General features: G+C 39.9%; 1 protein-coding gene across 1 annotated transcript in view; it reads left to right on the top strand.

The window, feature by feature from the left end:
• Positions 1–24,274, top strand: part of KCNN2 (potassium calcium-activated channel subfamily N member 2) — a 373,511-nt gene that overhangs the window by 94,169 nt on the left and 255,068 nt on the right. The window contains exon 2 of the mRNA XM_056116709.1: positions 21,960–22,045. The gene's annotated coding sequence lies outside the window, so the exon portion shown is untranslated. The remainder of the gene's footprint in view (positions 1–21,959; positions 22,046–24,274) is intronic.

Here is a 24,274-nt window from a genome sequence, read left to right as displayed (position 1 = left end):
CCCATTCCTCCACCAGTGCCCATTTTGCACCACCATGGATCCCAGTATCCCTCCCACCCCCATCCCCCCATCCCACCCTGCCTCTGTGACAGGGCATTCCCTTTTATTCTCTCTCTCCTTTGGGGCGTTGTGGTCTGCAAAAGAGGCATTGAGTGGCAATCATGTTCGGTCCATAGTCTACTTTTAACATGCAACTCCCATCCTGGGAGGATCCTCCAAACCCTTCATTTGGTGCTCCCTTCTCTATCTGAGCTGCCCTTTCCCCTAGAATGCCTGGCTGGCCTCTAAGCCATGGAGTAGTCCTCCTGGTACTGATCTCGGCTATTCTTGGGTATTAATCTCCTATTTTGTTACTTTATGTCCCCCCAGATGAATGCAATCTTTTTATGTCTATCTCTCTCTCTTTCTGACTCATTTCGCTTAGCATGATACTTTCCATGTAGTACCACTTGTATGTAAATTTCATGACTTCATCTTTTCTAACAGCTACATAGTACTCCATTGTGTAGATGTATCAAAGTTTCTTTAACCAGTCATCTGTTCTTGGGCACTCAGGTTTTTTCCAGATTCTGGCTATTGTAAAGAGTGCTGCAATGAACAAACAAGTGCAGATGTCACTTCGACCATACATTTTTGCCTCTCTGGGATATATTCCCAGGAGTGGTATTGCTGGTTCAAATGGAAGCTCAATTTCTAATTTTTTGAGAATCGTCCATACTATTTTCCAAAAGGGCTGAACCAGGTGACATTCCCACCCACCAACAGTGAAGGAGTTTCCCTTTCTCGCCACATCCATGCAATCCCTATAAGGATACCCATGACATTCTTCAATGAAATGGGGCAAACACTCCTGAAATTCATATGAAACAATAAGCCCCCATGAATAGCTAAAGCAATTCTTGGGAAAAAGAAAATGGGAGAAATCAACCTTCCTAACTTCAAGCTCTACTACAAAGCAGTAATAATTAAAACAGCATAGTACTGGAACAAAGGCAGAAGTGCAGACCAATGGAACAGGGTTGAATATACTGACATCTCCCCTCAATCATATGATCATCTAATCTTTGGTGAAGGAGCAAGAAATGTGAAGTGGAGTAAGGAAAGCCTCTTTAACAAATTGTGCTGGCAAAACTGGATGGCTCCATGCAAAAAAATGGGCTCAGAACTCTGCCCATTAACACCATATACAAAAGTAAGGTCAAAATGGATTAAAGACCTCAACATCAGACCAGAAACCATAAGGTACATTGAAGACAAAGTCGGCAAAACCCTCCATGACATTGAAGCTAATGGTATCTTCAAAGATGTCACGCCACTGGACGAGCAAGTGAAAACAGAGATAGACAAATGGGACTATCTTAAACTAAGAAGCTTCTGCACCTCAAAAGAAACAGTGACCAAAATACAAAGACAGTCTACAGAATGGGAAAGGATATTTGCCGAATATACATCTGACAAGGGGTTGATATCAAGGATATATAAAGTACTGGTTGAACTCCACAAGAAGAAAACATCCAACCCCATAAAGAATGGGGCAATGAAATGAACAGAAACTTTCTCAAAGAAGAAATCCGAATGGCAAAAAGGCACATGAGAAAATGCTCTACATCATTAATCATCAGGGAGATGCAGATTAAAACCACAATGAGATATCATTTCACACCTTAGAGACTGGCCCACATCCAAATTTTCTTTTAATTGTGAGTTTGTCTCAGAGAGATAGTATAGAGAGTAAAGCATTCAATGGCATTTGGCTGCAGCTGAGACCTTAGTTTGATCCCTGGCACTACATGTGGTATGACCCAAAGCCTAAGCTGCCCCCCCAAAAAACAAAGCAAAACTTTATGTTAATTGTTTTAATTGAAGTAGCCCTATGTAAGTCTGTGTATGTTTCAGGGATTCAAAAGCACACTTCCTCAAACTATCTGTGTAGGAGTGAAGCTATTGGACAGTGGGTAGGGAGCTTGGCTTGCACACAGCTGACCTGGGTTCTATCCCCAGCACCACATATGGCCTCCTGAGCCCATCAGAAGTGATCCCTGAGTGCAAAACCAAGTGTGAACCTTGAGAACTGTTGGGTGTGGCTAAAAAACAAAAAGTATATGTTGCAGGGGCAGCAGGAGAGGTCACTGGTACAACACATGCCTCACATATGTGAGGCCTTTTTTTCTCATCCCTGCCATTATATAGCACTGTCCTCCTGTTGTTCATCATTTTGCTCGAGCAGGCACCAGTAATGTCTCCATTGTAAGACTTGTTGTTACTGTTTTTGGCATATCAAATACATCACAGTTAGCTTGTCAGGCTTTGCCGTGTGGGCACAATACTCTCGGTAGCTTGCCAGGCTCTTCGAGAGGGGCGGAGGAATCGAACCGGGGTTGGTCATGTGCAAGGCAAGCGCCCTACCCACTGTGCTATCACTCCAGCCCGCCATTGTATATACATATATAATTATATATATATACATTTACGTTATCATACTGTACCTATCACCTAAGGACCCGTATTCCTCCACACAGCCCCTTGACCCTCTTTCCTTTTCCCTCCCACATCCCTTTCCTTCAGTCTCTGGGTTTGCTTGCATTGAGCTTTGTCTGCTTCCTTGCATGGCTCAAAGAAGCATGAATAAATGAAGGCCAGTGCACTGGAGGCTTCTTCAGTGTTTTCCTGCTGATTCAACAGGCCATGCCTAGTTTGGGATGAAAAAAACCATCATCCGTCCTTGAATAAAATTAGCTGAATGTTAAAGCAGGCTCTGAACAACTGAATCAGTTAATATGGGAAAGATTTCATTTTGAAGTTCTAGCTTATTAAAAAAAGTTCAAAATGTATTTGAAAATAACCTGGATAAATTGATTCTGGGCTTGAGGCAATAAGAATAAGAAGTTTCCTGGATTCCTCTATGGTAGATCCCAATGACATGTATTTACCAGTAATCTGATTTCTTTATATGCTGCACAGTCATTTTTATGTTATGTTAACTTCATTGTGTGTCTTTTGAATCATTCCCATAGTGCTTAGGGTGCACTGATTTGTGGATGAATCACCTTATTATGCAGTATTAAATAACTTATAACAGAAAGGATAGGTTTATGAATTACAAGGAATGTACCTTGGTTACTGGAGAATCTCAGGAGAGGAAAATAAGATAACTATCACAAATGCAGATGGAATATGCAACAAAGCATACTGCTAGAATAAAGTCCTGTTCAAAAGATTTTTTTTGTTTGCAAAAGAACCCTCCTTACCCCCTCCCTATGGAAGCAAATTTAAACCCAAGGGAGATGAAGAACTATAGAGAACTCTCTGAAGGATGCTCTGAAGGATTATTTCTATTTTACATACTTTCTCAATAGTTTACACCTAAAACTTACAGATTGAACTACTGTCAGTAGTATTATAGAAACCAAAGAGGATACTTCAAACTAAGAAATTACCCATTATGCTTTTTTCAAAGGAGATTGACTTCCAACCAGAATTAGAAAAGGCATGAAAAGGAGGAATTTATCCTGTTGGTTTTCAAAAGTAAGATTGTCAGTGATCTAAATATGCTATCTAGTCACCATCCGCTTGGTCTTGACCAATCCAATCAAGAGCAGTTTCAAATCTGGGATTTGTAAAAAAAAGTTGTCCTAGATCTCATAAGTGTCAGTGAATTGGATTTGTTTTCTTCTGTTCTGATTGCATTTTGATCCTTTGGGTTTATTCTTATTTATGCAAAGTAGGGCACTCTGAAAGACCATGTTAATCCAAACTATTAATACAAGACTATTCTCTTTTGTTTGTTTCTTTGTTTTTCCTTTTGGGTCACACCCAGCAATGCTCAGGGGTTACTCCTGACTCTGCACTCGGGGATCACTTCTGGCGGTGCTCAGGGGACCATAAGAGATGCTGGGAATCGAACCCGTGTCAGCCTCGTGCAGGGCAAATGCCCTCCCTGCTATGTTATTGCTCCGGCCCCAATAAGAATATTCTTAACTCTGTTTGCTGACTCCCCCGGTCCCGACACTCATCTCAGTGACTGTAAATACAGGAGACCTCCTTTGTTATTATTTGTTGAGTTGTTCGAGTTCTTTATGTTTTTTTTGGTTATTAATCCCTTCTTGGGTATATATCTGATTTGCAGATACTTTCCCCCACTTAGTAATTGCCTTTTAGTTCTGATGATAGTTACACCGTGCAGAATCTTTTCGAATAAACTTTCAAGGAAGTTAAAGTCTTTATTACTTTTGAAAAATAGAGGACTTCCCATATCTGGAGCTCTTAAGATTTCCCACCTTTTCCGAGGATTAGTGTCTAATCTACAGTTCCACGTTAATGTGAGCTGTGAGCAATTCAAAACGCATGTAGAAAACCAAATGTGGGCTCTTCCTTCCCGAGTAGCTCTTAAATGCACGTTTCCTTCCAGGGGTACTGCTTTGGATTCTTCAGTTCTTGGTACTCTTCTTTCCTTCCCTCCCAGCTCAGACCGTCTCAGTTGCCAGGTTCAGGTGACAGTTTTTCCTTTTGAGTATCTCTCAGCTCCTGTCTCTCTTCCCACTATCATCAGCCTCTGATTTCCCAGCCCCTCTAGAGTGCCCCAGTACTGCAGTAGCTCGGTAGCTCGTGACTTCTTGACCGGTCTTCTGCCTCCCTCTCCCATCTCTGCTCCATCCCCACACATCCTGAGCAGGCCTCATAAAATCCTTGTTTCCTCATGGTTCCCCTCTCCCCCACGCATATACTGTAAAACACTACAAACTTCTCTCTTTTGTCCACAGGGAAGAGTAAATTGGTCACAGTCCCAGACTGAAAGTTATCCAGAGGTCTGGCTACATTCTCTGATTGCATCTCCCTCTGCCATCCCTGAGAGAAAGCCAACCAAGTCGACCTGTTGACTAGCCACAAAATTACACACAGTTCTTCTTCCTGATGGAGAGACTTTTCTTGTCTTAGCATTCCTCTTTGGCATTTCCTTCTTTGGCCCACCACAGGAGCATTTCCCAGATTCTTCTTAGTTCAGGTGGACTCTTGTCCTTATGCAGCTGGTATCTACAGTGGGTCCTTGCTCCTGAACAACTCTGTATAGGAGCCAAAGAAAGAGTCTTTGTGCCTCTCTTTTTCTTGACTAGCTTTTGTTTTCCAGATCCTCCAGTTCTTGGCACTGGATTTTCCAGTTCTTCTCAGGGAGAAGAGGGAGCACTGGACTCAAGGGAGACCTCCCATAATTTCACAGCCCCTCACTGCTCAGATCCCCAAGACTAGGAAGCCAGTGCTGTGTTAGTGATGAATAAACTAAGTGTACCTTGAACAAGGCAATATCCTTCCTAGCATCAACATCTCATTTATGAAAGGAAGCCTTGAAAACAGTTATCACTGTGTAATTCCACAGTTCTGATCATTTTGATGCTGTTTTCTGTGACCACGCATTAGTGGCCAGTTCTTCTTACCAATACCAACTATACTGCCTAATCTTGCAAAGATCAATACATTCCTTAGACCTGGATTGCTTGATGATTCTCATCTGAAGGAGTCATTTAAAAAAATCATAAAGTGGGCTGGAGCAATAGTACAGCAGGTAGGGCATTTGCCTTGCACGCGGCCGACCCGGGTTTGATTCCCAGCATCTCATATGGTCCCCTGAGCACCGCCAGGAGTAATTCCTGAGTGCAAAGCCAGGAGTATCCCCTGTGCATCGCCAGGTGTGACCCAAAAAACATAAAAAAAAAAAAAGCATAAAGCTTGTTTTGGAATATTTGAGTCTGCCATCCTCTCTCTTTAAAAATTCATTGTAGAAAAATTTTTCTTGTACTTGAAATAAAGGCAAATGGGGACCTTCCTAATATACTACTGTCTGTCTCAAGACCATTAAGTCTGCTTACGTCTATGCATGAGGACAGTTTTAGAAAAGAAAACATTAGACTGTTTTCTGAAATGATATTCATCTCTCCAGTCCTGCTCGGTACAGTGAGATTCCCCAGCCTTCTCACTCACATGCCTGAAGAGGCAAAACACTAAAGGGGGATCTTGTTGGGAAGAATCAAAGTGGTAGCAAATTCAGTCATTATATTAAAAAAAAACCTCCCCACAGAGCCCTCTCAGAGGGAAAAGTGATCTAAATATGTATGAAGCCCAGAAAAGGCTAGAAAATAGCCACTTTATGCTCCTACTGCACTGCACAGCAGGCCTCACCAGGCTGGAAATGACCTGGGATTCCAGGCTCGTTAGGCTGTTTATTGAGTTTGTATAGTTTCGCATAATGACATTAAACTGTGGCTCAGGGATTATATTTTAAAAAATAAGAATAATTTACATTTTTTCTTGATAAGAGAAGACATAAACATCTATGAAAGAAAAGCCAGCATGGATTCCAATGAATACAGCTATAAATTCAAGGTTTCAGATTTGATCTGGGTCCTCAAATCTTTTGCTCTCCAACTAGAGAATTTAGACTGCCAGCTTTCTAGGAGCCAAGTAGGGAAAGCAGTTGGAAAAAATCACTTTCCATGTCTGTATTTTACTCAATTGCCCAGTTTTTAGCAGGATAATCTCTGCTTGTGCAGTCAACAGCTTTTCTAGACCTCCTGTATTGTAGTGGGAGTGGTGGAGGGCCTGAGGGTGAATCAGTGCTTGGTTCTGAGACACCCACCTTCTGCACCTTCTGACATTCTCTCTACTTCCTATTTCCCAGTCCCATCATTTTCTTGAAAGATAACCCAGCGTACTCTTTACCTTCTCCTACATTTAACTTGCAGCTTCCTATGACCAGTTACTACCATTTAACAATCTGTTTCTGGCTTACAATAACATGTGGGCATTTCCTATCTGCTTCTTTTCACCAGCACACTTAAATTCTGTAAAGTTGGTGATTTTCCACTCAATGACTATCTCTTTGGTTGGTCATGAATTTACATGAAATACAGTCAAGTTTACTGGGAAGCCTAGAAGTACAATTGCTCTCCAAGGGAGCTTTCGTTATTCTCATACTACAGATAAGAGAAACCTGCAATAAATTGCCTAAGAGAGTATAAGTAAGAACCTGTGTCATGTGGCTCAAACCTAAGGTTGGAAACTTTTGTTTTGTGTAGTCAAAGCTTGTTCACAAAGCATCACTGAAGTTGCTAACTTCAAAAAAAAATCAGCAGACCCTGACATAACTACCAGTTACTGAGCCCATTCCCAGACTCTGATAAGTGGGACATGTGCATTATCTGATTTCAACCTCCTGGCTCTTTCGTTCCCCAACTTACAGATGATAACACTCAGTAACAGGAAGGGCTCTCAGAAAGTAAGCTAGTCCTGAGCTTACTAAATGGTATAAGGACTCTAGACTAGACATCAGCTAACTTCTGTAAGCTGATATAGGTAGGATATATTTATTTATTTGTTTATTTTAATTTTTATTAGTGAAACACCTTGAGGTCCAGTTGTAGACCAGTTGTACTGGTTGCTTTTGTTGCTTTTGTTCTTTTGAATTTGGGCCAGTCTCTGATTTGAGATAATATCTCATTGCTGTTTTGATCTGCATCTCCCTGATGATTAATGACATAGAGCATTTTCTCATGTGCTTTTTTACCATTCAGATTTCTTCTTTGAGAAAGTATCTGTTCATTTCATCGCCCCATTTTTTGATGGGGTTGGATTTTTTTATTAGTGAAACACCATGAGATACAGTTGTAAACTTACAAATTTTTGTGCTTGGGTTTCAATTATACAAAGATCAAGTGCCCCTGCCTTTACCAGTGCCCATTTTTTACCACCAATGATCCCAGTATCCCTCCCATCCCCATCGCCCCCAACCCCACCCTACCTTTGTGGCAGGGAATTCCCTTTTGTTCTCTCTCTCCTTTTGGGTGCTGTGATTTGCAAAAGAGGCACTGAGTGGCAATCATGCTCGGTCTATAGTCTGCTTTCAGCATGCATCTCCCATCCTGGGAGGATCCTCCCAACACCCTTTATTTCGTGCTCCCTTCTCTGTCTGAGCTGCCCTTTCCCCTTCCATGTGCAGCTGGCCTCCAAGCCATGGAGTGAAACTCCTGGTACTTATCTCGGCTTTTCTTGGGTGTTAATCTCCCATTTTGTTACTTTATATTCCCCAGATGTATGCAATCTTTCTATGTCTGTGCCTCTATTTCTGACTCATTCGGCTTAGCATGATATTTTCTATGTAGTACCACTTGTATGTAAATTTCATGACTTCATCTTTTCTAACAGCTACACAGTACTTCATTGTGTAGATGTACCAAAGTTTCTTTAGCCAGTCATCTGTTCTCGGGCACTCAGGTTTTTTCCAGATCCTGGCTATTGTAAACAGTGCTGCAATGAACAAACAGGTGCAGATGTCACTTTGACTATACTTTTTTGCTCTCTGGGATATATTCCCAGGAGTGGTATTGCTGGGTTAAATGGAGCTCAATTTCTAATTTTTTGAGAATCATTAATACTGTTTTCCAAAAAGGGCTGAACCAGTCGGCATTCCCACCAGCTGAGAAGGAGAGTCCCTTTCTCACCACATTTGCACCAATACTCCTTGCTTTTGTTCTTTTGAATTTGGGCCAGTCTCTGATTTGAGATAATATCTCATTGCTGTTTTGATCTGCATCTCCCTGATGATTAATGACATAGAGCATTTTCTCATGTGCTTTTTTACCATTCAGATTTCTTCTTTGAGAAAGTATCTGTTCATTTCGTCGCCCCATTTTTTGATGGGGTTGGATTTTTTTTATTAGTGAAACACCATGAGATACAGTTGTAAAGTTACAAGTTTTTGTGCTTGGATTTAGTTATACAATGATCGAGTACCCATCCCACCACCAGTGCCCATTCTCCACCCCAACCAATCCCAGTATCCCTCACAACCCCCATCCCCCATCCCATCCTGCCTCTGTGGCAGGGCCCTCCCTTTTGTTCTCTCCTATTGGGTGCTGTGTTTTGAAGAAGAGGCATTGGGTGGCAATCATATTTGGTCTATAGTCTACTTTCAGCATACATTTCCCATCTTGGGCGGATATTCCCAGCACCCTTTATTTGGTGCTCCCTTCTCTATCTGAGCTGCCTTTACCCCTAGAGTGTGCAGCTGGCCTCGAAGCCATGGAGTGAACCTCCTGGTATTTATCATAGTTGTTCCAGGGTGTTAGTCTTCTATTTTGTTACTTTATGTTACCCAGATGAATGCAATCTTTCTATCTCTATCCCTCTCTTTCTGGCTGATTTCGCTTCGCATGATATTTTCCATGTAGTACCACTTGTACGTAAATTTCATAACTTCATTTATTAACAGCTAAATAGTACTCCATTGTGTAGATGTACCAAAGTTTCTTTAACCAGTCATCTGTTCTCGAGCACTCAGGTTTTTTCCAGATTCTGGCTATTGTAAAGAGTGCTGCAAAGAACAAACAGGTGCAGATGTCACTTCAACTATACTTTTTTGCCTCTCTGGGATATATTCCCAGGAGTGGTATTGCTGGGTCAAATGGGAGCTCAATTTCTAATTTTTTGAGAATTGTCCATACTTTTTCCCAAAAGGGCTAAGCCAGTCGGCATTCCCACCAGCAGTAAAGGAGAGCCCCATTCTCACCACATCCACGCCAACACCTGTCGCTTTTCTTCTTTTGGATGTAGGTCAGTCTCTGTGGTGTGAGATGATATATCGTTGTTGTTTTGATCTGCATCTCCCTGATGATTAATGATGTAGAGCATTTTCTAGTGTGCCTTTTAGCCATTTGGATTTCTTATTTGAGAAATTTCTGTTCATTTTGTCGCCCCACTTTTTGATAGGGTTGGATGTTTTCTTCTTGTGGAGTTCAACCAGCACTTTGTATATCCTTGATATCCCCTTGCCAGATGTGTATTCCGCAAATATCCTTTCAATGGGGTTGGATGTTTTCTTCTTGTGGAGTTCTACCAGTTCTTTGTATATCCTTGATATAAACCCCTTGTCAGATGGGTATTGGGTGAATATCCTTTCCCATTCTGTAGAGGGTCTTTGCATTTTGCTCATTGTTTCTTTTGAGGTGCAGAATCTTCTTAATTTAAGATAGTCCCATTTGTCTATCTCTGTTTTCACTTGCTTGGCCAGTGGCATGACATCTTTTGAAGAGACCAATAGCTTCAATGTCATGGAGGGTTTTGCCAACTTTGTCTTCAGTGTACCTTATGGATTCCGGTCTGATGTTGAGGTCTTTAATCCATTTTGATCTTACTTTTGTACATGAAGTTAGGTAGAGATCTGAGCCCATTTTTTTGCATGTAGCTGTCCAGTTTTTTCAGCACAATTTGTTAAAGAGGCTTTCCTTGCTCCACTTTACATTTCCTGCTCCCTTATCAAAGATTAGATGATCATATGCTTGGGGGGAGATTTCAGTATATTCAACTCTGTTCCATTGGTCTACAGCTCTTCCTTTGTTCCAGTACCATGCTGTTTTAATTATTACTGCTTCGTAGTAGAGCTTGAAGTTAGGGATGTTGATTCCTCCCATTTTCTTTTTCCCAAGAATTGCTTTAGCTATTTGTGGGGGCTTATTGTTCCATATAAATTTCAGGAGTGTTTGCTCCATTTCTTTGAAGAATGTCATAGGTGTCCTTATAGGGATCTTATTGAATTTCTACAGTGCTTTGGGAAGTTCCCATTTTGACAATGTTGATTCTCCCCATCCATGAGCAGGGAATACTATTCCATTTCCTCATGTCCTCTTTTATTTCCTGAAGTAGCGTTTTGTAGTTTTCTTTGTAAAGCTGATTGCTAGGTACTTGATTTTCTGGGGCACAATTGTGAATGATATTGTTTTCTTCATGTCACTTTCTTCTCTTTCACTATTTGCATATAGAAAAGCCATGGATTTTGGGGTATTGACTTTATAGCCTGGCATTTTACCAAACAAGTCTATTGTTTCTAGGAGTTTCTTGGTAGAGGCTTTAGGGTTTTCTAAGTATAGTATCATATCATCTGTGAATAGTGAGAGCTTGATTTCTTCCTTCCCTACCTGTATGCCCTTAATATCTTTTTCTTGCCTAATCGCTATTTCAAGTACTTCCAGTATTATATTGAACAGTAGTGGAGAGAGTCGGTATCCTTGTCTTGTCCCTGATCTTAGGGGGAAGGCTCTCAGTTTTTCCCCATTGAGGACGATGTTTGCTGTAAGTTTGTGGTAGATGGCTTTAACTATGTTGAGGAAAGTCCCCTCTATCCCCATTTTGACGAGGGTTTTCATCATAAACGGGTGCTGGATCTTGTCAAATGCTTTCTCTGCATCTATTGATATGATCATATGGTTTTTATCTTTTATTGATATGATGGATTATATTGATTTATTTCTGAATGTTGAACCATCCTTGCATCCCCGGGATGAATCCCACTGGTCATGGTGTATGAGCTTTTTGATAAGTTGTTGAATTCTATTTGCTAGTATTTTGTTGAGAATCTTCGCATCCATGTTCATCAGGGATATCGGCCTGTAGTTTTCTTTTCTTGTGGTGTCTTTGTTTTCTTTTGGTATTTGAGAGATATGGGCTTTATAGAAACTGTTTGGGAGAGTTTCTATTTTTTCAGGGAGTGATAGCACAGCGGGTAGGGCGTTCGCCTTACACGCGGCCAACATGGCCGACCCGAGTTCGATTCCTCCGCCCCTCTTGGAGAGCCCGGCAAGCTACCGAGAGTATTCGATATGCCAGACACAGTAACAACAAAGTCTCCAATGGAGACGTTACTGGGCCCTCTCGAGCAAATCGACGATCAACGGGAGGGCCTTTACCTTTTACCTATCTGAAAAACTTGAGAAAAAATGGCAATAGGTCCTTTTTAAATGTTTGGAAAAATTCACTAGTCAATCCATCTGAATCAGGGGTTTTGTTTTTGGGAAGATTTTTGATTACAGTTTCAATTTCCTTGTTGTGAATTGGTCTATTCAGGCACTTTATATATTCTTGATTCAGCTTTGGGAGATGATAGGAATCTAGGAATTTATCCATTTTTTCTAGGTTCTCTTGTTTCGTGGCATACAGACTTTCAAAGTATTCTCTGATGATCTTTTGAATTTCTTTGGATTTTGTTGTGATAGCCCCATTCTTATTTCTGATTCAATTTAGTAGGGTTCTCTCTGTTTCTTTGTGAGTGTTGCTAGTGATTTATCTATCTTATTTATTTTCTCAAAGAACCAGCTTTTGGTTTCATTGATCTTTCGGATTGTTTCTTTGGTTTCCATGTCGTTGATTTCTGCTCTAAGTTTTCTGACCTCTTTCCTTCTGCCTGATTTATGCTCATTCTGTTGATACTTTTCTAAGATCTTGAGCTGTGAAGTCAAGTTGTTTATGTGCATCCTTTCTTCTGTCCTGAGATATGCTTGCAGAGCTATAAATTTTCCCCTTAAAATGGCTTTCGCTGCATCCCATAAGTTTTGGTAGCTCATGTCTTCATTCTCATTTGTTTCCAAGTATCTTTTGATTTCGTCCTTGACTTCCCTCCTGATCCACTCGTTGTTAAGCATTGAGTTGTTTAACTTCCAGGTGTTTGATTTGGTTCCCCGTGTCTGTGTGTGATTCACTTCTATTCTCAGTGCATCATGGTCTGAAAAGATTGTTGATACTATTTCTATCTTCCTATTCTATTGAGGTATTTTTTGTATCCTAGCACATAGTCTATTTTTTTATATTTTTTATTAAAAAATTTTTTAATAGTGAGACATCATGAGGTACAGTTGCAGACTTACACATTTTTGTGCTTGGGTTTCAATTATACAATGATCAAATACCGATCCCTCCACCAGTGCCCATTTCCCACCACCACGGATCCCAGTATCCCTCCCACTCCCCCATTCTCCCCATCCCACCCTGCCTCCGTGGCAGGGCATTCCCTTTTGTTCTCTCTCTCTTATTGGGTGTTGTGGTTTGCAAAAGAGGCAATGGGTGACAATCATGTTTAGTCTATAGTCTACTTTCCGCATGCTCCTCTCATCCTGGGAGGATCCTCCCAACACCTTTATTTGGTGTTCCCTTCTTTGTCTGAGCTCCCTTTTCCCCTAGTAAGTGTGGTTGGCCTCTAAGCCATGGAGTAAAATTCCTGGTACTAATCTCGGCCATTCTTGGGTGTTAGTCTCCTATTTTGTTACTTTATGTTCCCCAGATGAATGCAATCTTTCTATGTCTATCCCTTTCTTTCTGAGTCATTTCACTTAACATGATACTTTCCATGTAGTACCACTTGTATGTAAATTTCCTGACTTCGTCTTTTCTAACAGCTACATAGTACTCCATTGTGTAAATGTAACATGGTCTATTTTTAATATTTTCCGTGTGCACTGGAAAAGAATGTGTATTCTCTCTTTGGGGGGTTTAAAACTCATAGGTCTATGAGCCCTCTCTGTTCTATTTCTTCCTTCAAAGCTAATGTTTCGTTGCTGAGTTTTGTTCTGTTGATCTATCCAGAGGCGATAAGGTGATTTTGAAGTCTCTGGCTACTATTGTGTTGTTAGCAATGTCCTCCAAAAATCTGTTAGCAGTTGTTTTAAATATTTAGCTGTTCCCTCATTAGGTGCATATACATTTAAGAGTGTGATTTCTTCCTGTTGTGTGTATCCCTTGCTAAATAGAAAACTGCCTTCACTGTCCCTTCTAATTCTTTTCAACCTGAAATTTATGTTGTCAAATGCTAGTATGGCCACCCCAGCTTTTTTGAGGGAACTGTTTGCTTGCTGGATTATTTTCCATCCTTTAACTTTGACTTTGTGTTTGCTCTGACTGCTCAGATGAGTTTCTTGTAGGTAGCAGAATATTGAGTTCTGTCTCTGAATCCATTTTGCCACTCTTTGTCTCTTAATTGGTGAATTTAGACCATTGACGTTGAGAGAGATTATTGTTATGGGGTTTTGTGTCATCTTTCTGTAAGCACATCTTTCTATTGTGCTTGTAGGATTTATCTTGTCTTTTACTAGTGCTAGTGCCTTTATCCCTTCTTTTAGGTTTGGTTTTGAGTCTAGAAGTTCCTGAGCTGCTGTTTATTTATAAAATAGTGTACTGTTCCTTTGAATTTGAGTGAGAGTTTAGCCAGATAGAGTATTCTTGGTGAAGCATTCATTTCAGTGAGTTTTTTTACTATATCCCACGATTGCCTTTGGGCTTGGAGGGTTTCCTCTGATAGGTCTGCTGTAAACTTAAGGGGTGCTCCTTTGTATGTGATTTCCTTCTTTGACCTTGCTGCTTGCATTATTGTGTCTCTGTCCGTGGCATTCGATCATTCTAACTATGCTATGTCTTGGAGTGTTTTTGTTAGGGTCTCTTTAAGCTGGCACCCTTCGGGCTCCTAGAATCTGAATGCATGCAGTGTCCAGCTCTGTGAATTTTTTAGCAATGATTTGTTTAACCTTGGCTTTTTCATTGGGATTGTTTCTCTGAGCTTCTGGTACTCCAATGATTCTAATGTTGTTCCTTTGGATTCATCTCCTAGGACTCTGATCCGCTCTAGAGCTATTTTGAGGTCTCTTGCCATTGTTTGTTGTTGCCTGTTGGCTTGGTGCAGCTGATCTTCCAGCTCACTGATTCTGTCTTCAGCTGTGGTCATTCTTCTGTTGAGGGCACAGACTAAGTTTTTTTATTTCATCTACAGAATCTTTTATTTGTGACATTTCTGTGCTTTCCAATTTCTGCTCTCATTTCTTCCCGTAATTTCTCGATAGTTCTCTGTCATGTTGCTGGATATCTGACTGTTTCATTGAGTTCATTGAACATCTTCATTACTTCATATCTGAATTCTTTCTCAGAGAGGTCTTTTAGGTGAGGTGCTGCTACTGAGGCTTCTGGACTCTTTAAAACGTCCTCCCCAGGTGGTGGAGATTTGCGTTGTTTCTTCATGTTGGTGTGGAGGTAAGGGGATTGAGATGTTACACTAGATTTCTTGGCATGACTAAACTACCTGCGGCCGCTTGAGCATCCGCCTGCCTAAAATTAGGCCACACCCACCTGTACCGAAGCCACGCCCTTCTGAAGAGGCCACGCCCCCACAGGTACCTGGTTTGGAAGGGATTGGGGGAGTGTTATTAGCTGGAAGGGGAAGAATACCTGGTGTGTGTGGCGGGGAGGGGGGGGGTACCAGCTGGGAAGCGAAGAAAACCGGTGCAGTGTTGGGGACGAACAGGAAGAGGCTCAAGGCTGGTGGGCGACCCAGACTCCTAGAGGACGCCCAGGGTGCTTGTGTGAAGAAAGCCAATTCCCAGGTTCCAGTACTGGTGGCTTAACTGACCTGGGAGGGGAAGAAGACTGGCACAGCTTTGGGGACAAATAGAAAGTGGCTCAGGGCTGGTGGGCGACCCAGAGTCCTAGAGGACGCCTGGGGCGTTTGCCAAAGAAGGCCAATTCCCGGGTTCGAGTACTGACAGCTTAACTGACCTGGGAGGGGAAGAAAACCAGTGCAGCATTGGGGATGAACAGGAAGAGGCTCAGGGCTGGTGGGCAACCCAGAGTCCTTGTAGGATATATTTAAAGCTTCATGTGGCACACGTTCTCCATCACAGTGACTCCATTCTGATGCCATAGCATGACAACCCGCAGATGACATGCAACAGAAGCATGAAAAAGATGAACAAGACTTTGTTTCAGTGAAGCGTCACAGACATACTGAAGGGCTGGAGTTAGCCAGAGGCTATAGTTAATTGACTCCTGATTTTAGATAATAAAAAGGTAGAAATAGTGAACATATGGAATATGAAACTTTTGTTTCTTTCTTTTTGTCCTAGCCAGGAAGAATATCACCTTCTTGCTACTAGACAGAGTCCACAAAACTGTGGGCCATTCAAAGCTTGAAATGAGACAGTTGAGTGCAGAACCAACCAAGAGGAGGAGATGTTGAAGAGGCTAGGCTGGTGCTTGAAAAGGTGCAAGACTCTCCACAACATCTGCAGGTTTTTTCTATGCTCATCAGTGTTGTCATTTGGGAGAAAGGCAGCTCCCCATATGGCTCAGATTTTGAGTTGAAAGAATAGATAATTAAATGGATTGATCATTCAACAAAAACAGCCATTATAGCACGGATAAGGTGCAACTACAACCTGAATGCCTCAATGATCCAATACATTGAAAAACAAAATCAATGAACAACTCTCTCTGAAATATTTTGCACACTAAACAATAAAGCAACAAAATCCATGGGGTATAATGAAGTCATAAAACCCAGTTGCTAGAGCTAGAAAGATAGTACAGGGCTTAAAGCCTTTCATGTAGGTAATCTGGATCAGCAACTCATGTCACTTAGGGTCCCCTGAGCATGTTCAGGAGTCACTCCTGAGCACAGAGTCAAGAATAACCTCTGAGAACTGCCTGATAAGACTCCTAAACAAAAACAAACCCAAAACTCCAACAATAAAAACTTAACCTCTCAAAAAATTAGAAATTGAGCTCCCATTTGACCCAGCAATACCACTCCTGGGAATATATCCCAGAGAGACAAAAATGTATAATCGAAGTGACATCTGCACTTGTTTGTTCATTGCAGCACTCTTTACAATAGCCAGAATCTGGAAAAAACCTGAGTGCCCGAGAACAGATGACTGGTTAAAGAAACTTTGGTACATTTACACAATGGAATACTATGTAGCTGTTAGAAAAAGATGAAGTCATAAAATTTACATACAAGTGGTACAATATGGAAAGTATCATGCTAAGCGAAATGAATCAGAAAGAGGGATAGACATAGAAAGATTGCATTCATCTGGGGGATATAAAGTAACAAAATATGATATTAATACACAAGAATATCTGAGATCAACACCAGGAGGATTACTCCATAGCTTAGAGGCCAGCCGAGTATTCTAGGGGAAAGGGCAGTTCAGATAGAGAAGGGAGCACCAAATAAAGGGTGTTTGGAGGATCCTCCCAGGAGGGGAGATGCATGTTGAAAGTAGACTATGGACTGAACATGTTTGCCACTCAATGCCTCTTTTGCAGACCACAACACCCAAAAGGAGAGAGAGAACAAAAGGGAATGCCCTGCCACAGAGGCAGGGTGGGAGGGGGGGAGGGGGGGATATTATCCATGGTGGAAAATGGGCACTTGTGGAGGGATGGGTGTTTGATCATTGTATGACCAAAACCCAAGCACAAAGATTTGTAAATCTACAACTGTACGTCATGGTGCTTCATTAATAAAAAAAAAAAGATGAAGTCATGAAATTTACATACAAGTGGTACTACATGGAAAATATCATGCTAAGCAAAATGAGTCAGAAAGAGAGGGATAGATATAAAAAGATTGCATTCATCTGGGGAACATAAAGTAACAAAATAGGAGATTAATACCCAAGAATAGCCGAGATCAGTACCAGGAGGATGATCTCCTCCATGGCTTAGAGGCCAGCCGGGCATGTTAGGGGAAAGGGCAGCTCATATAGAGAAGGGAGCACCAAATAAAGGGTGTTGGGAGGATCCTCCCAGGATGGGAGTTGCATGTTGAAAGTAGACTATGGACCGAACATGATTGCCACTCAGTGCCTCTTTTACAGACCACAACACCCAAAAAGGGAGAGAGAACAAAAGGGAATGCCCTGCCACAGAGGCAGGGTAGGATGGGGGGGATGGGGGTGGGAGGGATACTGGGATCCATGGTGGTATAAAATGGGCACTGGTGGAGGGATAGGTATTTGATCATTGTATAATCGAAACCCAAGCATGAAAATTTGTAAGTCTACAAATGTACATTATGGTGTCTCACTAATAAAAATTTAAAAAAATAATATCCTACAAGATGGGAAAATCATGAATCCCTTTAAGCGAACTTACAAAATGAGAATCCTACCTGTGCTTGGAGGTCTGTTTATATATCAGTTCAGACTTGGCTTTATTGCAAATGATTTCACAGCCTAACTCCAACTGGATGAAACAAAGAGATAACTGACTGACTTCCACAACTGAGGAGTGACTCAGGGAAAGCCAAAAAGTGACTCAGGGAAAGGAAAGTCTACAACTGTACCTCATGGTGTTTCACTAATAAAAAATTTTAAAAAACCTTAACCTCATTAAGTACTGGGCAGTGAAATGAATAGATACTTCTCCAAAGAAACTTACAAGTGACCAAGAACCATATGAAAAGAAATGATCATCATCCCTGATTTTTTCAGGGAAATTCAGATCAAATGTTGATAAGATATCACTTCTGCCCTGTATCACAAAGACTAGAAGCAACATATTGGAGGTATTATGGAGTAAAACAACCCTTGTATATTGTTGCTTGTAATATAAATTAGTCCAGTCTCTTTGGAAATCAGTAGCACTGTAGCACTGTCTTCCTGTTGTTCATTGATTTTCTCAAGAGGGCATCTGTAACCTCTCCATTGTGAAACTTGTTGTTACTGTTTTTGGCATATCAAATACGTCACAGGTAGCTTGCCAGGCTTTGCCATGTGGGCGGAATACTCTCTGTAGCTTGCCGGGCTCTCTGAGAGGGGTGGAGGAATTGAACGCAGGTCGGCCATGTGCAAGGCAAATGCCCTACCGGCTATGCTATCAATCCGGACCTTGGAAATCTGGATGGAGGTTTATTAAGTGCTAAAAAATAGGCTTAACATATGATTCACAAATTCCATGCCTATGTATCTGTAAAAAGCTACAAAACAGAAATTTTAAGGCATATGTGCACTCCTGTGTTCATTGCTGTGCTATTTCTAACCAAAATTATGAAAATATTGGGAATGGATGAAGAAGTTGTGGTGTGTCTACACACTTGAGTATCACTCATCTCTAAGGAAAGTTGAAATATTGTGTTTTGCAACAATATGAATGAAAATGAAGGAGTTATGCTAAAGAAGAAGAAAGACAAATATCAGAGGCTTGCATTCATATACAGGTGGGATATAGAAAAAGGAATGAAGATAACAGAGTAAGTCTATTTAAATCTAACCCTTGGATTTGGGCCCCAGAAAGAGTGAAGGAAGCAAGGAAGGAAGGAGGGAAGGAAGGAAGGAAGGAAGGAAGTAAGGAAGGAAGGAAGGAAGGAAGGAAGGAAGGAGAGAAAAGTATAAAAAATATTAGGCAAAATGAATAGTTTAGTCAAGACATCAATGACTAACTTTGATGTTTCAGCCACCTGACATTTTGGTAACAAGAAGCAGATGAAAGAATTATTTCTAAATGTACAATGGGAGATGTTTTTTCCTAGTTCCATTTAGTTGGTACCAATTTCAGAGGGAAGGTTTACTTATCACTTTCACATTGCCCAGGATTTAGAAAGGAGTAGGTACATAGCGGTTTAATGACAAAGGTTTTGCTTTGAGAATGTAACTTGTAAAGACATAATGAAATAGTTCCTTTTTTCAAGTGGATTCAGTTCACAATTTTTCTTTGAATTGTATAGGAAGCCAGCAAGATAGCAATCATTTAACATTGTATTTTCCTGTTAGAGTATAGACTCGTCAGCTGTAACCCGGATCTGAGGCTCAGGATAGAAGCCATAATCACTTTTTATCTTCTCTGCCACAGTGAATAAGAGCAAAATTTCTAAAGGGTGATTGCAAATGAGGGAATGTACTTTATATTCAGCAGGGAGAAAGGAACCGGTAGCTAGATAAAGAATAGCCAAGGAGAGTTACTTTTCTTCATTGTGAAAACTATTCCTTCTGCTCAGCCACACAAAATCCCTTCATCATGGGATAAACTCAAAGACAGGAAGTAAGCGTGCTCTCTGCAAGCTCTGAACAACAATTTAAAAAAAATCAATAAATAAGGGTAGAACTCAGGACACAAAACTATGTTACAGACCTCTCTTCGTATCCCACCCTGTTCCCTCCTAGCACATTAAGAAGTAAGTGAACCTGCCTTGACTGGTCACTGATCTGCTACAGGGAAGGGATGAAACAGTAAGGATATATGATCATCTCCTTATCAATGGAAAGTCCCTGTAATCTGACCCTGCCAACAATTTTTGAAGCTCTTATTCTTCTGCCCCTTGGTCTTAGAACTTAGATATCAATTTTCCCTAGAAGAATTCTGTGTAGGTCAAAATATTTCAACCTAATTTTAGGTTTTATTACCTAAAATAAGGATAAGAAATAAAAACAAGTTTTAAGGCCCCATCTTCCTGGTTAAAAGCATTTTTTAATCCACTGGCCTTTTATTTGGTACTCAGATGGCATTCTAGATGGTACTCTAGATTGGTACTCTAAATGGTACTTTAGATTAGTACTCAGGGACATGTGTAATAAAAATTTTTTTTAATTTGATGATAGAATGGTTGTGTTAATGAAAAGAAAATCTTTGGTCTGCTGAATTTAACTGATCTTCTCTCTGTGGTTTTCAAATGTTACTGAATTAGACATTTTTCTCACCAATAACTTCTCATTTCTATGTTTAGTCTGACATTATGTTACCAAGAAGAGAAAAATAATTTGAAATTTTGACACTGTGAGAAAAATAACAAAAAACACTAAACCAGAACTTCAAGTGATTTCCTCAGCTTGTGTCTGAGAATGGAGACTGCACTGTAGTTGGGTTGGGCTGACATAGAAAGGACCAGAAGCCCAGCAGTCTGTAATGAATGACAGTGATAGATGCTCCATTGATTCGACAGTTTAAAACACTTTGGTAAAACCACAATTAGATTTCATGGTGTCCCTGAGATCAATATATGTAAACTGCCTATCACTGGGGATTTCAGTATGTAGTTTTGAGATTATGAGAATTAGAATTATCTTTCTATGTAAAAGATAAATTTCTTAGCCTTGTTCCAGATTTAAAAAGTAAAATCAAACTTACAATAAGAAAAAGATTTATGGTGAAAAATAATATCCATTCATAATAAAATTCCTAATAATAGGTGAAATGGGATGTATTAACACCTTATATGTACACATTTTTCAGTCCATTGATAAGCTGATGTTAAAGTTTATTTGGAGAAACAAAATATCTATAGGCGCCAACACAGTGGGAAAGTGAAGAATGTAGCTGGAGGAATGACACCATCCACCTTTAAGATTTACCTATAATGATGAACCCGCTGTAATACTGATGAAAATTGGAGAAATAGATCAGAACCGAATGGAATGGGCCTAATAGCCTCACCTAAATAGAGTCAAGTGGTACTGGAATAAGTAGACAATCATGAATGAAAAAAATGTCCTAGACACAGACATTATACTCTTCACTAAAATACACATATCAAAAGCCTAAACATAAAATGCAAAATTATAATATTCTAGATAACAGCATAGAGAACAATCCAAATGATCTTGAAAATAGCAATGATTTATTTTTATTTATTTTGTGGGTGGTTGTTTGGGCCATACTCAGCAGTGCTTGGGGTTATTCCTAGCTCTTGCCTCAGTGGTCACTCCTGGTCACTCACTCAGGGGACCATATGAGTTGCTGGGTATTGAAACAAAGTTAGCTGTATGCAAGGCTAGTTCCTTCACCTCTGTTCTCTTTCTTTCTCTGGCCTACTTCTCTTCAATTATTCTGTGTAGTTAATACTACTCTCTAAAGCAATTAAAATTATTTTTAAAAATCAGGGGAAAAAACATTACTGAGATTGAGTTTATAGACTAAGGAGCAGCAAGTCATCACTGCATATAGCTGATCTATACCACTTTTAGTTTTTGGCCATAGTATTGTATCTGTTATCATTCTTTTGTTATTCCGAGACAATTTTTAAGATGCATAAGAACAATTTTAAAACACTTCCTATTTTAAAAGTGCATTGGAGAAGTAAATATAAAATTTCTAATTGCTAATTAATGTACTGACTGCCTCCTTCAACACTCCAACATAGTGAAGTTGGATAAAATGGTGTTTTTACTATTTATTAAAGTATCTTTGTGCCTCAAAAACTTAACTATTTTGGTGACTGTTACATTTTTAAGTGATCATTCCTGGAAGCAATAGAAGGAAAATTTTAAGTCCTTAGGTAAAAGGATTCACAGTCTGAGTACCATAACCATCCATGAATATGCATGAAGTTGAAATAAAATTGTGATATGCAAGGAAAATTCTATTGAGTTTATCTCTTACAGATTCTTGCTGAGAGAGCTATACAAGTATGGATTCCAACAAGAGGAAAAGTGAACTCAAGGAATGGAGTGGGATATAAACAATAGCGGTGAGTGAACTATGTACAAAATCTTCACACACATCATTGCTTGTCTGAAGGAGACTTCAGCTTTATGTACAGCGACATAAAGAGAAAGTTGAGACTCAAATAATGTTCATTCAGTGCTAGCTAGGATTTTTTTCTCTGTCTTGAGCATAAGAGTCAATTGATTTTGAATGGAAGGATTATTTTAGATAGGACTTGCTGTATATTTAATTTGAATGTAAAACATAGAAATTTTATTGACAAATTGTCAAATTAGGTCTGCTTTTGTATCAATTGAGCTTTATTTAGATAATTTTCAACATGATGGTTTAATCTTTCAACCATTTATCTGCCATTTACTTCACAGCTCACAATTACCCTCTCTGTCTCTCTGTCTCTGTCTCTGCCTCTTTCTCTCTCTCTCTCTCTCTCTCTCTCTCTCTCTCTATATATATATATATATATATATATATATATATCTCACACACACACACAGAAAATAATTTGAAAACTAATTAATTTAACTAATTAATTTATTGTCTTTGTTACTCCTCAAAAGCCTCCCAGTACTTGGGAAAGTGCTTAATGTGTAAATGGTGCTTAAAAATATTTAAGTGAATAAATATGTTCTTTAAATGTTAACAATAGTTTCTTATGAAAGGCAGCACTTTGATGGAATTAATATCAGAGCATAGAAAGTTAATCATTGGTAGGTTTTTATCAGGAAGCAGTGATGAAAATGGAACTCTGATTCAATAAGTTTTGCATGTATACCTTTTAAAAGAAATTATAGCAAGATCTAAAGAATTACTGGAGGGGAGGTCATCTTCTCTGACTTTCTTTTAAAAACTTGAATAAACGAATTGCCAGTTTAAAAAAAATGACATTTTGGTTTCACCTAAATAATAACAGCTATCGTTCTTGGTTGGGAAGGAGAAATGTGGGTTTTTGTTGTTATTGCTTTTGTTTTTGAAGCTAAAGTTCTTAATGAGGTCATCTTTTGGGAAATGTCACCTAGTTATTTTTGTACAGGATAGATAGACCTAAGTGTCTCACCTTTACTTGCTCAGTCTGGAAGCAGTTTCTGTGTCCAGCTGGCCTTGCTGCCCTATGGCTTAATTAGGCCCATCTCAGACATGGCCTGGCAGCTCTAACCTGGTGGTAAAATTATCCTCTTTTATCATCTTGGCAGAATAAGGGTCATTCTCTGACTCTTTTGTTCCACATCAGCTTGCTAGCCAGCGGTTGAAAACATCTGAGGTACTGGCACTAATAGTCAAGGTCCTTTAAGTTGATTTTCTGATGACAGCAGAGAGAGCTCAGCTTCTTGTCCATACTCTCCCGGTGTCAGAGTCTGAATGAGACATGAGCATTCAAAGTCAGGCTTCAGTGCAGCAGATGGTATTGGTCTCTGAGTTGCTATTATTTAATAGTTCTGGGAAGTTGACTATAAACATGTCCAGGTCTTGTAGGCAGGATGTTATTTTTCATCTGGAGTCTTTGATTGTTCAAACCAGTGATGTGACTACTCTCTGCCAGTGAGCTGCTACAGGGAACTCAGTATGTGAACTCTGATATTTAATATCAGTTCTCTATGTGTGAACTCTGATATTTCATCCCTTGGGGTAGGATGAAGAGTGTCAGGGCTGACCAGCCCTTCTGAGGTCTCCTTTGTTTTCCTACCTTCATCTGTCTGACAACTCACAGCCAATTAGCCTTGTTCATTTTGTACATAAATCAAGCATAAGCATAAAATATATAAACATGTTTATTCTCTTTGCTGCATGTTTATAAGAGGATGTGTAATTAAATCAAGAGTTAAGAAAGCATGGAAATACCTGGGAATCATTATATTTCACTCAGTTCCCATTCATTGAAGTTAGCAGCCTCCCAAGCCTTTACTGGAAAAGTAGCCACTCATTAACCTACCGAAATCGTAAGATTTCCAAAGGCATATGGTGAGGTGAGGAGGATTTTGGTGCCTTGGGGTGAGCAAAACTTAGCTTAAAAAATAACTACAAAAATGCTTTTACTTGCCCTTTAAAGTCATCAAAGACTAATTGGTCTGAAACTGAGAAACTAGGAAAGCAGAATATCCATTTTTCTTTACCCATATTTTTTAATATTCCAGGAAACTGTGTAGATAGAATACAATATTCTCACATGTGAAGAAATTAATAAGAGTGGTAGTAAAGTAGCAGATTATCCAGGTATGTAAAGAGATGCATGATAGGTAGGAAAATGTATTTCCCA

Source organism: Sorex fumeus, unplaced genomic scaffold (genome assembly GCF_029834395.1).
Source record: "Sorex fumeus unplaced genomic scaffold, SorFum_2.1 ptg000033l, whole genome shotgun sequence".
NCBI classification, from domain to species: Eukaryota; Metazoa; Chordata; class Mammalia; order Eulipotyphla; family Soricidae; genus Sorex; species Sorex fumeus.
Note: the sequence above shows the minus strand (reverse complement) of the source record. Positions and strands in the feature narration are given on the sequence as shown.